At 35.9% G+C, this 17,811-nt stretch overlaps 1 long non-coding RNA gene across 2 annotated transcripts; it reads right to left on the reverse strand.

Annotated features, from left to right (window-relative positions):
- Positions 1–2,737: 2,737 nt before the first annotated feature.
- Positions 2,738–11,501, reverse strand: LOC107313009. 2 transcript variants are annotated; one of them, XR_001554738.2, is made up of 4 exons: positions 10,699–11,501; positions 8,925–9,003; positions 7,502–7,692; positions 2,738–5,393 (listed from the first exon to the last, which is right to left on the reverse strand). It is a non-coding gene; the product is annotated as an uncharacterized LOC107313009 (long non-coding RNA). The 2 variants fall into 2 exon arrangements; XR_004307212.1 differs by having other exon boundaries at positions 8,925–9,071.
- Positions 11,502–17,811: the final 6,310 nt, after the last annotated feature.

Below are 17,811 nucleotides of genomic sequence, written 5' to 3' on the forward strand. Positions count from 1 at the left end.
CTTCATTTTAATAGCTGTACAATGTAGCTCATTTTGTTTACTATATGCAATTCTGAAAGAGATTTCATTTGCTTTTCAGTGTTTATGATTCAGATTTATATTTCTGTCAACTACCTACTAAAAATCATGCAAAATAAACTTCTTGTTTTCATTCAAAAAGTCATACTCAGCTGAATACCTGCATAAAAATAATAGAAGGAAAACAGAAGAAAAAAGACATTCTGATACAGTGCTTTGCTAAGAACAAGCACATTATTCAAAATGTTTTCTGCCCACTTCTTTGTGGTGCTATGGTATGAGAAGATATGCTGTAAGCTTCATCCCTGTACACAGCATGCCTGTCTATCCTCCTGTCAGTAAGCAGACCGTCAGAAAGGATTAGGAGGTGAGGTCCTCTTGCTCTATACCTGTTTTATAAAGGTAAGACCTGTTTAAATACATGTTCAACAGTAAATACATGTATATGCATGGTTTCTGAGGCAGCATAAATGCATACTGAATTGTGATTATCTCAATCATTTAGTATCATCCATAATTTCAACTACTGGAAATGAAGCATATACAAATGGCTGATTTGGACAGCCATAGAATCACAGAATTGTTTCTTAGCTTTCTTCACATTATTTGCCATCAGCCTTGATAAAAACCTTTAACTAAGTACTGTCCCTAAGTGTAATATGAAATGAAATACAGGTACATCTGAAAAATGAAGCTGTAAATCCAGTTCAAGAAGCAGAAGGCTTAGGTAAAGTTTACTACTACAGTAACTGTTTTCATTCCTGAGTTTAATGGTAATACTCTGAAGCATTTGAAAAATGGCCTGGGTTTCAAAAGGCAGATGTCTTTGACAAAAGTTTTCAAATGCATAGGCTATGTTTTGAGTCTTCATTCAATTCATATTGATTATCTCCTGTTCTTTAATGTAATGCTCAGTGTCATAGGCTAGGGCAGTATTTTGCACTGCCTTTGCTCCAAACATGAAAGTCAGCAGACATTTCCTGAAATGTATGGGCTAATTACAGAAGGGCTGTTTTTCCTGCACCACAGGTACATGGTATTTTGTTCTTCAAACTTCTCTGAAAAGACAGGACTTTCTAGCAGATCAGTAATTTGTATATCAAGTAATGTTTCTTATGGCAGAAGGACTATCACAACACCTCAGGAGTTATTTAACATCTCCTGAGTACAATTTTAAATAGGATTTAATAGCAGACTCATATTGCAGAGTTTAGCCTTCAGAAATATAGATAATATGACAATCCAATAAATAAATTATCACAATGCACAAACAATCCATACACCATCACTATATCTTGAAACATTCATCAGATCAGTATAGACCCTCTGACTCCCTCATTTTACTCAGAGAATCTTAACATCCAGCAAATATATTCAATATGAATGTCCCTAAGCAATGTGACTAACCAAAAGGCTTATCCCATTAGAAATCTACACTGAAAGCCTGTAACAAATCACTGCAAATGACCTTTTTCTAAACTGTTATTTTACTCATAGTGACTAAGAAGGAAGCATATTGTTATAGCCTTTATTACATTTTACTTTCTTCTTTTGGAAGTGTTGCAATATTCTCCAGTGATTAAACAGGTAAATTTTTCAGATGAAAAATCAGTCCTGGAATATTTTAATGCCACTATAAAACAAGACAGGAATTAATCTTAAGAATGTTCAAATGTTCCACAGATAAATTGTCTATGCAAGGTTCCAGTTTAAAACTGAGACATTCAGAGTTATTTCTATTAACTTTCATTGGTTTGTTTTTCACTCTGCTTTATAACGTAGCCACTAAAAGAAGAGACAGGTAGGTTGTGACCATGAAACAACTAATGAAAGCCTGCTTTGCCTTCAAATCTGCATGATGTTTCCATCAGATACACATGAAGTAATTTGAGTTAAAAAGTCAAACAAGTAAATTATTGGCTATATTTAATCACTGTCTAAGAATGGCTGGGTTAATACATTCATGATCAAAAAGTGATTCTACTTAACACTTCCAAGTAATATGCAATGTAACAGACCCATACAGCAAATCTGCATGGGAAATTCTTTGATATATGAACCCATTTCAAGTTTACAATCACCTTAATTATTTCACCATTATCCCTGTTTATAGCGACTCTTATGTACTTTTATGAAGGAACACACCACTGGTCTGACAGTCCTAATGTTTCATCAAATTTATTATTGAATTCCTAACAATCATGAACCCTCTTAGCAAGCAGATTGTCGCTAGCTAAATCACTGGCAATCCAAATGTCAGGCATAATTAGGCTAGATAAAACACAAGGACCGTCCCCTGGAAAAAATAACATCATAATTATCTGTTTGCCAACATGCTCCAAGGCATCAGAGCAGAGAGGTGATCTTCATGTTCTGTTAGATTACAAAACTGAAGAGATGGAAGCAGATCAGCGTATTTTAGATTTCCAGTTTTGATACTGGAGGGATCTTAGTGCAATCACTTTTTAAAAGAGAAATTTATTCTTTTTTTCTCTTCAAAATAAGATTTACATTGAGACTCACCTCTCTCTGGTGTCCCCTGGCCTGTAAATCTTCAAGCAAGAGATTTCTCCGGCTCTAACCAGGACTTGCCTGGACTAGTCCATCTGTGTTCCTCAGCAGATTTTGAGACAAAAGTGCAAAATATGAATAATTTCTTATCATACATCATATAGATGTATTTAGGTTCTATGTTAAATGCTGCAACGTGTCTGCTAGTAGACTGTAGATACAAAACAAAAAATTGGTCAAAGGCTAGAAAAAGCATAAAGGCAACAAAATAAGCGTAAGGGAAAAAAAAAAAAAAAAAGCAGAACATAGATGTTTAGAACATGTAGAAAGGATTCACGGTGAAAAAAAAAAAGCAAAACTAATTTCACCAATAAAAGGATAATAGCTGCATTTCCAATTATGAAATTAAGTTGAATTCCCACTTAGTACTGCAAATCCAGCTTGGATTCCTTTGGTGTAAGTTATTATTAATGCCTGAAAAACACAGCAAATGGATAGTTACTATCATAGAAACACATCATGTGTAGCCTGAGCTCATTTCTAATTGAATAAACATGCCCAAAATAGTGCAAAAGTGAAAGCCTGTTTGTCCTGATCTGCACAGATGAAGTGCTGAGTTTCAGAGATGCAAATTCTTCTCAGTGTGATTTGCTGACACCTGATGGATTCTCTCCCTATGAGAATGAGATTTGCATATGAGAAATGCTAGGACCAGGGAAACCTGAGTGTGAGTCCATGCACTCTCTCCTCCTCTAAACTCCCCCAAAGCAGGAGCAGTGCTGGATCAGCTGCAAGCAGCATCAAGCCAACATAAGAAAGTCTGCCACAGCACTTACAGCCTGTTCTGTCTGCAGCACAGAACCTGCCTTCGGGGAGGATTTTGAAAGGCTGTAGAAGCTCAGCAGGAGTTAAGGCTCAGGAAGGCACTTGAGCACATACTAAATCCCATGGAATTCAGCACGATCTTGTGCTGGGCCTTTTAACAAATTGGATGGGATTAAAAACGTCCTCAAAATTAAGACTGTGACTTAAGAACATCACTACAGCAAGGCCTTAACTTTTGTGAATCATCCTACCTACATTCAAGAAATGCCCACAATCCCTAAAATATGCTTACTCTGAATATTAAAGGATTTCTTAGGACCAGATTAAAAAGGAAATGGGCATGAATTATTTATTTCAAATATTAAAGTATTCATAAACCTCTGGAGCCACCCAACTAAGCAGAAAGAATTCTCTACGTAAATAATTTACATTTAGAAATTGTTACAAAATGCATGATGACTTGTTTGTGTGAAACCTGATGGGGGGTCATTGTTAGGATGGCATAACTGACAGCTATTACCTACACAGGGGAAATAGCTATTTAACAACTTTCATATACTCACAACCTTGAAAATGTTCAAATATGAATAGCCTCATAACCAAAAATACCCCTGGTTTTCTTTACATATCTATCTGCATACATGTAAAAGTGCACACTTCTATCAATATATAAACACGTACTTACATGTAACTATGCAGGGAGACCATTTAGCCTATTAGAATACTCTGACATGATTGATACTCTGAATCCTTGTTACTATTGTCCTCCTTGCTACAAGGCTCTCTTGGATACTGAACCTCTTTCTTGTTATTTGCTTTAATTTCCAAAACATGTCTGTCTAGAATCCCCTTAGGACATACTTTTTATCTTCCTCTGCAAATGTGGAAATAACTTCAAAGTTCTGTTAGTAATTTATGTATAGCATTATGTACTGGGGTCAGTTCGCAACTGAATTCCCATAGCAAGAATAAGATTAGCTGATGGTAAGGACAGTTTAATATAAAATGCCTCCTTGCTTAAAAGTTCACACCGAGGCAGGTCCTGCATGCCTTGTTCATACAGGCAGTCCTCTTTGAAATCAGAGCTCTCATTGCTTTGCGGTATTTATAGTCATTCACACCAAGGTGGATAAATGTTGAAGATACAAGACCTCTAACCTAGCAGCAATTTATCACACCACACTCACTGAACCTCCAATCAGTTATGGTTGAGTGGAGACAGTTTCCAGCTATAATGAGACAGCAGTGTAAAAGCAGCCCCAAAGCAAAGTTCACCAGATGCCTGTGAGGCATACCAACTGACACATACTCTCAGTGTCTAGATCTAGTGTGACATCCACCACAGGAAGTGCCTTGCATACTCGAGTGTTTCTCCATGGCATGGATTTGCCCCCTGCAAGTCTAGCTTGTCCACTCAATCTCCGGCAGCCAAATTGCATGACAGACTACTGAGAAAACAAGACAGAAAGGTTTCTGTAGCAAAAAGCTCCATTGCTGTCTGAGGGAAATGCAGATCAGACCCACTGGGATGGTGACTTCAGGCTTATCTGTAATAAGGATGAAACCTGGTCTCTGTAATGCTCCTGTCTGCTTGGTCACCTCTGGAGCCAACCAACACATGCATAAACAGCAGCATCAGGATTTCGTTAAATCTTTGTATTTTATACTTCAAGCCCTAGAAAAAGCCTTTTCTCAAGGCATGTTTGTAGATTAAACTTGATTCAGTATGTCCTAGCTGGCTCACTGTTTCTCTAACTCTTATAGTGATCAAAATGTAATTAGGAGTAGTTAAGTTTCTCCTGCAATCTCCAGAAATATTTTTTGAGCTATACAAAAATGTTTTAATGACATTCCTAAGCATATACTAGGATACCTAAATTGGCTTGACAGAGCTGAAAGTTATGGCACCTGTTTTAAAGGGTTAAATAAGTTATTCAAAGAAAGCACTTCCAAAATTTTAACCTCTCTCTTCTTTCCTGCCTTCTGTTTTTAAGTGTTCTTCTCACCAGCATTTTTCCTCCTTGGTGACTGCTGAAAACCTAGGAAGAAAAAAAAAGATAGAATCATACAACTATTCTGTACTAATACAAGAATTTGGATATCAACATACATGTGTGCTCTAGACTACGAGTAATGTATACATTTATATATTGGCACACACAAGTCTGTGAATGGGCTAAGTACAATGAAGGATACTACAAATGTGGGCAAAGGAGTACATACATATACAGAGGCAGCGGTTTGAGAACTTGACACAAAAAGCTTCTATTTATATGTCTTGTAAACAGTCATTTTCTTGAATAATCAAAATGATCATCAATTATAATAATTTTTAAAGGTAAAAATCTAAATAGTGATTCAGTTGTATAAAACTCAGATTTAAAACTGTAATTAATGCTCTCTCTGTGACATGATAGGCAGATATTCATCATGAGATTCTCACAACAGCATGAGAGTATCTCATGCCACAAAACAAGCCATAGAAATACTAACATGCAAAAGAACCCTAGAGAGAGAATTATTAAAACTCATCCATAAATTTCATGTCTTCTGTGTGTTTAAGTCCTATTCTCTTATATTAATGCTGTTCTTTCTGATCTGCACTGCTTCTAACTGGGAGTGTCTCCAGCTTATCATTCCAGAGATACAGAATGCAAAAGAACAATTAAAAAACAGCTGCTGTTTAGCATTTGCTATAAAACTTCAGGATTCCTAGTAGGTGTTCTTTAGAAAAAGTTAATTAGTAATTTAGAGCAGAATAGAGCTCATCACAATTTCTGTCCTCAGTAGCACCTGGGGAGCTCTCCTTTGATTAGAATACTTGCAGTGGGGGCTTCCTTTGTATCTTTCATAATGGAGTTTACATTATAAAAGCACTTTTAAAAAATGCTATGGAACTCAGAGTACCTGTAGACAGTGCTGATGTATCTCATCTTTATCTCAAATGACACAGATAAAGTGTGCTGCTGTATCAGTCAGTGAAGGGAGAGGATAATCCCTAGCAGAGAGGCTGTTAGGCAGATCAAGGATGAAAGGATGTCTAAACACAGGGTTCACCTATGTAATTAATTGTGCTCGTGCAGAAGTGCTGAACCACCAGCACAGTCCCTACAGCCCAGGATACTGATCTGTAGGAAACAAACTGTATACTGTATAACAATTGCCCAGAGGTTATTTCTTATTATCTCAGCTGGGCATCCAAAGGAGGTGCAAAGCATAGTGAATATACAATGAATATGTCCACAGTCATTGTAGGGAGCAGCCTCTACTGGTGCCACCAGCCCTGAATTGTTTCAGGGAGCATGTGCTAGGATCAGAGGCAATGGACTGCCACTTGCTTTCAGATGAGATGCATCTGAAGGCCCTCACAATCTCCCATGTAATCTTCACGCTTTATCAGGAGAAACCTAATAGTAAACTCTCTGATTACACACTGTTACTTCAGCACTAAAGTTTAGCAAGGCAGCAACATGAAAGCTGACTGCTATAGGCTCTGTATTAAGTGAGCAAACAAGATTTGTAGACGAAAGATACTAGACATGCCATGCTCCAGTTTGGAGGTTGATAGAAAACAATACTGTGTACAAATATTAATGCATCAACAATACATTAAGCACTTTAAAGGGCTGTTCCATACCTGTTACAGACTGTATAAATGCCTGGGATTCCTCCAGACCAAGTGCAAAACCTTGTACTTTGCTGTGCTCAATCTCATTAGATTCACCCAGGCCCACCTTTCAAGTCTGTTGAGGTCCCTCTGAATGACATCCCTTCCTTCCACTGTGCCAACCACACATCTCTGCTTGGCATCATCCACATACTTCCTGAGGGTGCACTCAATCATCATCCACGTCATTAGTAAAAGTATTAAAGAGCACCGGACCTCTGGGGGACACTGCTCATTACTGGCCTCCACCTGGACATCGAACCATTAATCATCAACCTCTATCAGTGGCCTTTCAGCTGCTTCCTTATCTATCGGGTGGTCCACCCATAAAATCCACATCCTTCCAATTTGTAGATAAGGATGTAGTGGGGGACCATGTCAAAGACCTTGCACAAGTCCAGGTAAATGACATCAGTCATCTCCCCTTTGTCCAGCAAAAGAAACAGCTGTGCTTGTCCACAAATGCTTTAGCTCACATACATGGTCTTATCTGTCTCCATGGTCTCCTGTTTGTCTTAGAGTGGAATAAGTAATTTCAAGCCAGCTTGTTTTCTTCATTTTGGGAAAGACAACGTAGGTTTACTTTCCAGGCTTATCTTCTTTTGAGGCATGCAATGTTCTTCTGAACTCATTTCATGTTTTTTGCCTTTCTGCTCAACACTCATATAAGGCTGCAAGAGAAGATAATGAACTGATTTTCTATGCAATTAAGTAATAGCTTTTGTGCAATACAGAGTGTGCTTCTGTCCCAGAAGATGTGTTAAAGTGAATTGCACGTTGGTTTTTTTTCTATATTTTCATTCTTTGCAGAAATTATTTTGAATCAATAATTTGCTAATGAATGTTTGGAGAATGCAAGAATGTTACTCTTGCAAATAAATTAATCTTTAACCTAATTTAAAATGTATATAGAATCAGGAATATCAGTGGACTTTCAATTTATTAGCTGTGAACAAGTAGGAACATAACTGAAAAGGAGTCATATAGATAACAATGTTGTTTTTTTATTTATCTATATAGCACTAACTCTTTGTTTCTGTGATTTAATTTGTAAAGACATAATGGGGTAAATACAAAAAGTGACTGCCAGCTCTTCAGAAAAATAGCTGACATGAATTTATAATGTAAAGAGTTAATAATATCTGTCCATACGATCTTCAAGGCATGATGAACCATGGACGTTTTCTTTTGTTTGTAGCCTGAAGATTCAGCCTATGTGAAACCTTTTAAACGCTTAATTAGCAGCAATCAGGCACCAAGACAGCTCAGTCTAATTGGGGGGATAGGACAACTCTCCAGCTTGGCAGTTGCTGCCTGAAGCAGGAGAATGTGCATCTCTAATTTTCAGCAATTCATCTTTATTTTCTTGTATGAGAACTTTTGTTTTCTTTTATAAAGTTTTGCTAAGGGAAAATGAACAAATAAAGTAGTATCGGCTGCATAAAATAACAGTTCTATACCCTGAGGAGCTGGGAATGAAAAACTAGTAAAGTTTCTTTATAAAATACTGTCACAGAAAGCGCTATATATATTACTCATAACATTATAATACTTTGAAAGTGTTTCTCTGTCACAGCAGTGCTGTTATGTGAGACTTAACTCCAGAAGGCTAAGAAGAATCATGTTAACATACTTTAGAAATGCATGAACATGGACTTCAAGTAAACAGACTTGCCATGTTTTCTGATCACCTCAGATTTAGATTGCTATCTAACATCTCTTTAGCATTTTCCTTATTTTGCTTCTGAAGGAACTCAAAAGGCAAATTAGAAGACATTGTGTTTTCAGCTATCTTCTGCTCTTTTTACATGTGTTGTGCTATTTCCATTGTTGGAGAAAGGGAACACAGTAGCAAGAAACCTAGTTTTTAATGAAGTGTATCCATGATATTAAGAAAACTCACCACTATTTCATTTTGATGAGGTTTAACTTCTTTCTTTGTCCCAGCTATTGGACACAAAGGTTGATACTGGTAGAACAAGCTGAAAAAATAAATGCATCCATGCATCTTTAGATAGAAATAGTCACCACAGAAGCAACTTGGTGAGATCTACAATGATTACAAAAAAAAAAAAAAAAAAAAAAAGAAAAGAAAAAAAGAAAAAAAGAAAAAAATCCAGAAAAAAAACAGCATGAATCTGGAAAATCGTTGCAATGTGTTTTTTTCCATTCAGAAACCCCCTAAAAATTTACCCACAGAAAAATATTTTAGTAAACAGGGAGCCAAAGTGGTTGCAGATTTCTTGCAAAACAAAATTTAAAACAGGTGGTTTAAAGAGAACTACAAAGTAAGTGGTTAATGATTCAAAAATTTCACATAAAATCAAACAATTTCATTTAGACTTTTGTACCAGTCATCAGTTCTAGAGAATGTTTTACGATATCTCATAAATTCTCCTCACTGAAAAGTGTTTAAAACATAGTAAATGTGCATCAAGAGAATGTCTTAATTTAACTGACCATTTAAAAAAATTATGGCAGTAATGCCAAACATGAAATTTCTACTGATTAAGAAAGTTTTATAGGAACATAACTAGTAAAAAATGCAAGCATACAGGGTCTATTCATAAATGCTGTCAGGGCTGACAGTCCTTTTAAGACTCCAGGTTAACTGAAGGACCATTTTTCATACAGACATACATACTCTAGTCAAGGCCTTGCTCAATGCCCTTTCACACATACAATTGTCAAACTGCTAAACTTCTGCTCTAAAAAATCCTTTCTTCATTCTGAATTGTTTTCACTTCTGTTTCTTAGGGGGAGTCATAGAAAGAGTGTGGATAGATTTTGTTTGAATTATGTAAGAATTTTAGTAAACTTTCTGCAACTGGAAAATAGAAGATCTGAAAGAACCTTGAAAGAATTATCCTGTGGAATAGTCAAATGGTTAAACAACAAGGTTTTTCTCCTTTCTTGTTTAAAATAAAAATTTACCATGAAACAGTCCAAAAGTATGTAATAGTGGTCTCCAGCCACACGGTTGGAAAACAACCTAATCTTTTGGAAAACATAGTATATACTATATAATTTATATCATGAAGTGTTTGGATAATGAATAATCAATGCAGAAGTCTATACCTAGTAAGCACTGCTAGCAAAATGGATAATCCTACTTGAAAATATTGTTTGCTTCACTTCATTTTCTGTCATGTGTACAATGCATTCCATACCTGCTTATATTTCATTATGTCATTTTCAGAGTTTGCTGCTGTATATTGATATGTGATTTAAGTACTGCAAAATAGCAGGCTGTAAAGTAAATCACATCAATATCAAATAACAAGTAAGACATTACGAAATGCATTTATTGCCTCATTATATACTGTGATAGCCCAGAGACGTGCATCCAGCATTGATGACTGCCCTTCTTGCTTCTGAGTATGCCTCTAAGCAAACTTCAATTAACATTTGTTTTTTCAGTAACCAAATGTTAATTACTTCTCAGCCACCTGTGAAACTTTTGTTGTTTCTCTTTTTTTAAAGCATCATACTAAAATTACATTAAAGTAGGTTGTACTAGCATTTTGAGTTACAATGCCCATGTCGAGGGTACTGGTTTTCAAGCAGCATCCAAAGACCACCTTTCCTCCCCAAAAAGCCCTCAGAAATAAGATCATATTTCACTTTACCTAAGCACAAAATATAGAAAGATGCTCATCCCAGTTTTTGAGTCTCACCTGGCTCAACACAAACCAATCCTGTGAAATGAGGAAACCTTCTAGTGGTAAAGTCATTCACCTTGCTTCATGAACTCAGCAGTCCAAATCCTTTTGTCATCAACTGCCTCAGCACTTTGCTCTGAAGGATTACCACCTGCAAACACTTAACAAATGCTTAACTGAGGAGCTCAGATGAGTGAACCAGCACTTATCCCATATTTATACAGGTTTACACTGTCACATTTTGTCATGCAAGGAAGCAGGGCATCCTGGTTTCTGCAGTTGCCTGCCTCCAGCACAACACTCCCAAGCACAGGGAACAGTGTGGCTGCAGGTAGCCTGCTGTATGGCTGTCACAGACAGGAGGACTTTTCAAAGCAACCTGCAAGTTGATTTAAAAAAAAAAGAAAAAAAGGTAGGTGTGTACTGTAATCGGCCTCTTGAATTCTCATGAAAAATGTATGAAGAACAAACTGAGAGTGAACATAAGAAAATACATTGTTTGCTGAGAGAAAACACAATCTTTGAATTAGCTTGAGATGGCTATGACCTTAATTTCATCTTTGAACTCTTTGTTCAGCTTCCATAGCTCTGAAGTGAGATAATGTAATTTTCTAATTTGCTTATTTAGGACTAGCACATGACTTACTTCAGTGTTCATGTAAGAAGGTTAGTTGTAATAACAACTTGCTTTTTTGTATATTTTAAGTGCATAAATTGCTGGCAGTGTTGCAAACATGCACAATTTTGGAAGGAGAGCAGATCTCCCAGCAAGAAGGCCAAAAAATATTCACAGTTCTTAGAGATATGTGGTTAATAATCATTACCTTGAACCTACATGGAAACAAGGAGAGCTATGGCTTTCAGCACTACAGCTCCCTCCCTCAGAAATGCATACTGTCACTGAGGCTTTGGCTTAAACTTCTATCAATTTAGGAAGACGGCAACATTCTGTAATAGTCATAAAGGTAAAGAGAAGAATAAAAATAAGCATTTTCAGAAAGGTAAATTCTACACTACAAATCTTTGTAGTTTTACATTAAATTGCTGCACCTAACATTCTCAGCAAGGTTTTATAAAATCGCAGTGACTTCCTTCTATCATGCTTATAGTTCAGAATGAAAGAATGATTTTCTTACTGGAATAGTTTTTGACCATTGCTGGGTTTGTTGGTTTTTTTTGTTTTGTTTTCTTTCTTTTCTTTTTAAGCTAAGTGAAAGAAAAGAAGGAAATCACTGATAGACAATGTGAGGAGAATGTAAGTACCTCACGAATACATCACAAGATGTAGGCTATTTATGCCTGAAGGCAACATAACTGTTTCTGTCCTTCCTGGGAGGGTCCATCTCACAGATGTATTGAGAGCGCAAAGATCTAGCAGCCAAAAGGCTAAAATGTGTTTCTGTAATTCTCTGGTTAGAGGCAACAAACAATACAAGAGCCAATATCAGAAGCCAAGTGCTTATCTAAAACAATGAACAACATGGCAAATAAAGGAGTACTTGAAGAGATAGAAGAGAATTGTGTCCAGGTGCACAAAAACACACACAAATATACCAACATATTCTTCTCCCCAAGAGCTGTCTCTAAAGTTTTGCTGGAATTTATATATAAATGATAAATAAATCCAAGTTTTGTTACACTTGAGCAAGTAAAATTGTGAAGATGGGATGGGAAATTAAGAGAATGAGAGAAAGAACAGATTATTCAGAAATAAAAACTTCTGCTCAGCTCACCTTTCCCGTATCTTTTGTTTCCTTTTTATTTTCCAGCTCAGATATTGTGAAAAGTTACTCAGAAGAGCAGGCAAATATTACTTAGACACATAGCATGGCAACCTAGATTCTTTGGCACAGATTCACAGTACTATATCCTACCAGGCTTAAATTTAATCTAAGACTATTTTAGAGGATAACAAAGCTAAGGAGGGATGAAATGAAAATCATTTCATTCATTCAGTTTGTGTTATACCCAGAGCCATGAGCTGTCTTGCATAGAGCCAGACAACACACAAAGCTCACATATCTGGAATATGGCTGAGAGTCTTCTTGGTTCAGTACTGACTGACAAACTCGATGTCTTTAATTTTACTTATGCTGATTGTCTCCACATTGGATTTCACACTTCTTCATTCCCCTCCCTCTTCAGATGAGCTGCAATACATACAAAGAAGAATACTTTTTAACCTGATGCTATCAACACTGCTGGCCAATCTAGCCTATGCTGTTACCACAGAACACATTTTTTTTCCCTCAAAATATCTTCAAGGTCAACTTATATGAGAAATGTTAAATGAATCCCAAATGAATTTCTAAGAAACCAACAGCTTCATTTCTCCTTTCCAACAGAAAGGCAGCAATGAGTTTCAATGAATCAATATCTCTGAGGTCAAAATTCATTAGTTTTAGTGATAACTCAAACACCAATATAACTTAAAGCTCTGCTGCTTCCCCATGGCTGCAATAAAAGAGAGAAATTGTCATATTATGAAAGTCTGCAATACAGTTTCTCAAATATTTCACTGTTGAAAATAAAGGACTACTACAAAAGATGTACAAATGATATGTATGTGGGGCTTTGATGTCTGATACTGCAAAGATTGCTGAACCTGTCATTGTTTTCAAGAGGAAAGCTATTAAAAAAAAACACCAACAGTGAGTGTGTGAGTGAACTGAAAAAAAGAATGAGCACTTCTGGACAATTCTATGGTAGGAATTCTTAGTCGCTACTTAGGCACAGCTACTCAATTAAAAGTGTTTTGTGACTGCAATGAGCGTTTACTGTTTTCACAATAAACATCATCCCACCAACAGAAAAAAATGTACCCTATTCTTCACAGAAAACTTTTCAGTAGAATAATCCTATCCAGCGTCTGTTTAAAGTTTTCTCAATTTATTTATAATAGAAATTTTGTGTTATGACAATTAAACTTCAACCGTTTGTTCTCTCCTTGAGGATGCACTTATTTCTATGCATTTCGAAGACATTCTCACCCAGGAACCAGAATAGGCAGTAGGATCTTCTGATCCATCAGGTGATATTAAGAATTCTAACATTATACAGGAAACAAATGTCTGTGAAATAGATTATTTAATGCATTTTATCCGGTTATTATTAAATTTAGGAATGAGGAAGAAAGGAGAAGACTTCTTAAATTATAGATTAAATGAATTATCTTTATTTTTTTATAGAAACCCATCCTTTTCTCAAAAATTAATGAAGTTTATAATAACACTTATAATAAAAGTACTTTTTAATGCAAGTGTCAATGCAGCATCAACTCTCTTTTCTGAATGCTGGAGGCATTAAAAGAATAAGGTCATTCTTAACAGAACTTTTTCAAGCAAAGCAAACTGAGTTGCAGCTTTTTTATTTTTTTTTAATCAAACCTCACACTGCGTGAACTGAAAAGAACCCTACAACAAACAGCAGTACAATTCCAGCACAGTTCTGCTCTGTATTGAAATCTGCTTGTTCTATATTTTGAAGGATAGCTTTCATTTATTAACAGAATGACTGGCCAAATAAGTGAAGCTGTTCTAAATTCTTCTAACTCAAAAACAGAGGTCTGTTCTTGTGGATCTGTGTGGTTTAGGACTGCAACCATAATACTCTTTCTATACGATATTATGAGCTGCAATATATAGTAAAAATAAACCTTATTTATAAATAGGAATCAGAGGATATCAGTAGCATGCCTGTGCACAATCCTTAAGTCAAAGGAGAAGTCCACAAAAAGGCAAATGCTGCATCTGTCAGACATATGATTCCCTTGTCTCTTTTCATTACTTTGCTGAGGGTGAAAAACTACTTTGAATGGCAAGATGGATACAGTGATACAGTGCTTATGAATGCACATACTTAAGAAATTGAAGCTGACATTTCATTCTGCACTGTGCTAACCATAAAACATTATTGTTTATCCTAACTTCATTCCACTGTCAGTCAGCTACACCTTTGGCAGCTAGGTAATAACCTTGAATATTATGCAGAGCTAGGGAAAATGTGGTGGTATTTGGGAACTGACTTGACAGCATAAAATCAAGAAGCATTGGGAAAGAGCGTGTAGTTGAAGTGACATCTCTGATGTGGTCAGTTCATGCATACCTGTGTCTCATTCTCAAGTCAGTCATTTCAATTCTATTCTATCTGAAACTGTTTGTTGATACACAAAAGGGTTGTACTACACAAAACAAATAAGAAACACACCAGCTGAAATCCTGAATGCAAAAAGATAAATGAGCAGTCAACATATGACTCAATAATAAACTAGTACTCCATCACATAATTAGTTCCTCCTTTCTTGGGAGAGTGAGTGGTCTTTTTTCTCCTTTTCCATAAAAGTTATAAATTTATAGACTCATAAAATCCTTCAATAATTGTCTTTTTATCCAGGCTGATGAGTTTCATGTAATTTATCTTCTACACATACATAACCTATTCCAAATGTTCATAGTCTTCTGCTTAGCAATGCTACTAGATATGTGAAACCTAGACTTGAGACTGGTATAAGAGCAAATTCTTATAATGACAGTGTGAGAAATACAGGGAACAAAAACATTCTTTGCCATCAGGACTTACTCAGAAATTTTACTTGCTCCAAAGAACTTAGTGCGTTAAGTCAAAAGCAGGTTAAATCAAAAGCTAAAATTTAAGGCCAAAGATGACACGGCTTGCTTTTTAAAAGCTCAATTCAATACTCATAACTATTCCAAAATCTTAATATTAGTTTTTTTAATTCTCTTATTTATTGACATGGTATTATTTTTTTACTCCATTCTACCACTGCAACCCCGTAATTATTTTCTCATAATTACTACATATTCCCTGAGCCTTAATCAAAGACTACAAACCCACCATGTCAGCCTTTGTAGTAGTATTAAATACATGGTTTAAATGCACTCATTGCTGACTAATGTTGGTCAGAGATGAAATATCATCTATTTTATTCCCATGACAAGACTTCACAAGACTGAACAAGATTATCCCATACTGCTAAAACTATTGTTTTCAAAACTCTCCTTGTAATGTTCATAGAAGGTGCATAACAAGACTGAAGATTTGGACTGGGAATCTGAGTTTCTCATTGGTTCATAGATTTATTTATGTTAACTAGTAACAAATTACAGAAACTCTTTTCCTTCCATATTTATTTTCAGCTGATGGTTCAGCCCCACAGTTGTCCTTACTCCCATGTAACTGTACAGTCTACCCTTTACAACAAAACAGAGAACTGAGAACTGCTAAAATCTGTGGATTTCCCAAGCATGTTTCTGAGTACAGAGCTTTAGAGACTTAACCCTTCCTCTCTATCTGGAAGTTTGTGGAATATCTAATAATATTTAGAGATTATGATTTATTTTTTGGTGCAGATGGCTAATAATTTGACAGCGACAATGGTATAGAGAACATTCATGTTCTGATATAATAACCAAGAGACAGGTTTTGCTATTTATGTTTCTGTTGTTTACATTAGCATTAATGCTTATGTCAGTGCCTAAAGGGTATTTATTTCATAATGAATTCCCATCTTTTGTTGAAATGAACAGGGAAAAGTAGTGCTTCTGTTGAAAGGAAGATGGACTGATGCGCAAAGGCTGGGCAATTGTTACTGTTCAGGGATATGAATTGCACTCATTAAAGCAAAGTGCTGTTGAGTGCATGCTATAAATCTAAAAATGCATTGGTCCTGCAAGCTGCCATAGGTCTGAGGAGGAATTTTACATATAAAGAATTGACAATTAAAGGAGTGACGATATTGTATTCTGCAGTGTACAGAAGGAAAAGACGGTTCCTTAGAAAGCTAAAGACAAAAGCCTTCTTCCTTATGGCATGAGTGTTCTTTGATTTAGAATTATGTGCATTTCAAATATTGTCAAATAAAGCAAGCGTCAATATGCAGATAATACAGTTTGATTATTGCATAAATATGACAAGAGAGAGAAGTACAGAAACAACTGCTAAGGATGTGAAAGACAAAAAAGGATAAATTTCAGAAACAGTCCTTATATCTGAAAATTGAATAGTCTGAGCTTATTCCGTATGAAATGAAGGCTCAAAATGAAAGTTTATTACAAACCCACTTGCTAGATATTCTTTTCTTGATTCAGCATTGTGTGGTGCTATTTAGAGGAGCTGCAAAGCAGATCCTCTTTCAGAGGTTCTTTCTGAAGGTGAGCAATGAATCTCAAATGGACAGGCTCACATTTTCAACTAGACTGAGGGTATAAACCAGTGTTACATTAAAAACTACATGAGACCTAACTGAGATGGAAAAGGGACAAGTCTCTGTGCTGGCGCACATCAGAGCTGATGCTAAAAGCAGATCAAGAGATAAACACAGAGCAGGTTTTTCTGCAGAAAATTAAGGTTTAAAACCTTTCCAATGAAATGGTTGGAGGATGAATTGGATAAGTACATAAAATTAAGAAGAAAGAGAAGGGAAGAATTTAGAATAAAGCTAAGGAGGCTGTAGCTCAAAAGGCCGTGTTATCTAAATGAGTGATTTTGCTGTCGTTGGCAGTGAAGGGAGGAAAGCTCTGAAGAGAAGGAGGTAGATTGCTATTAGCATGTTGGTTCTGGCAAACAGTCAGGCATCTTAAAGAATATGTTTCTCTTTAGTGCTCTTTTTTCTTTTCTTTTGCACAGCCTCACAACTGAAGAAATAAGGAGGAAAGTAATCTAAACTTAAGTAACAATAGAAACAGGAGACACCAGTTTAAAAAAACCCTGCAATTATAAACACTACACTCAGGTTTAAATCTTTTTAAATTATCAACAGAATTTATAGTTATTTTAATAGCCTCCATAACTACTAATCACATCCCTTGAAGAACTCCAGTAACAATGCTGATAGAAATTGCAGTAGCATTATGAAGGGAAATAATGGAGGAGGTGTTGTACTGATCCCATTGTAATGCAAAGTAACACCTGTCACTTCTGTTCAGCAGAATCAATCCCACTGGAGACCTCTTTGTTCCTCTGAACAGAGCATTATATAGTCATAATTGTTTTACAAACACTAAATATCAAAACATATTATATATAAAAAAGAATAAAAAAGCCACAACAAAACAGCTTAAGCAAAACCACCCAAGATGTAGTCCAGAAGACATAAAATAGTATTATACA

Source organism: Coturnix japonica, chromosome 4 (genome assembly GCF_001577835.2).
Source record: "Coturnix japonica isolate 7356 chromosome 4, Coturnix japonica 2.1, whole genome shotgun sequence".
Lineage (NCBI taxonomy): Eukaryota > Metazoa > Chordata > Aves > Galliformes > Phasianidae > Coturnix > Coturnix japonica.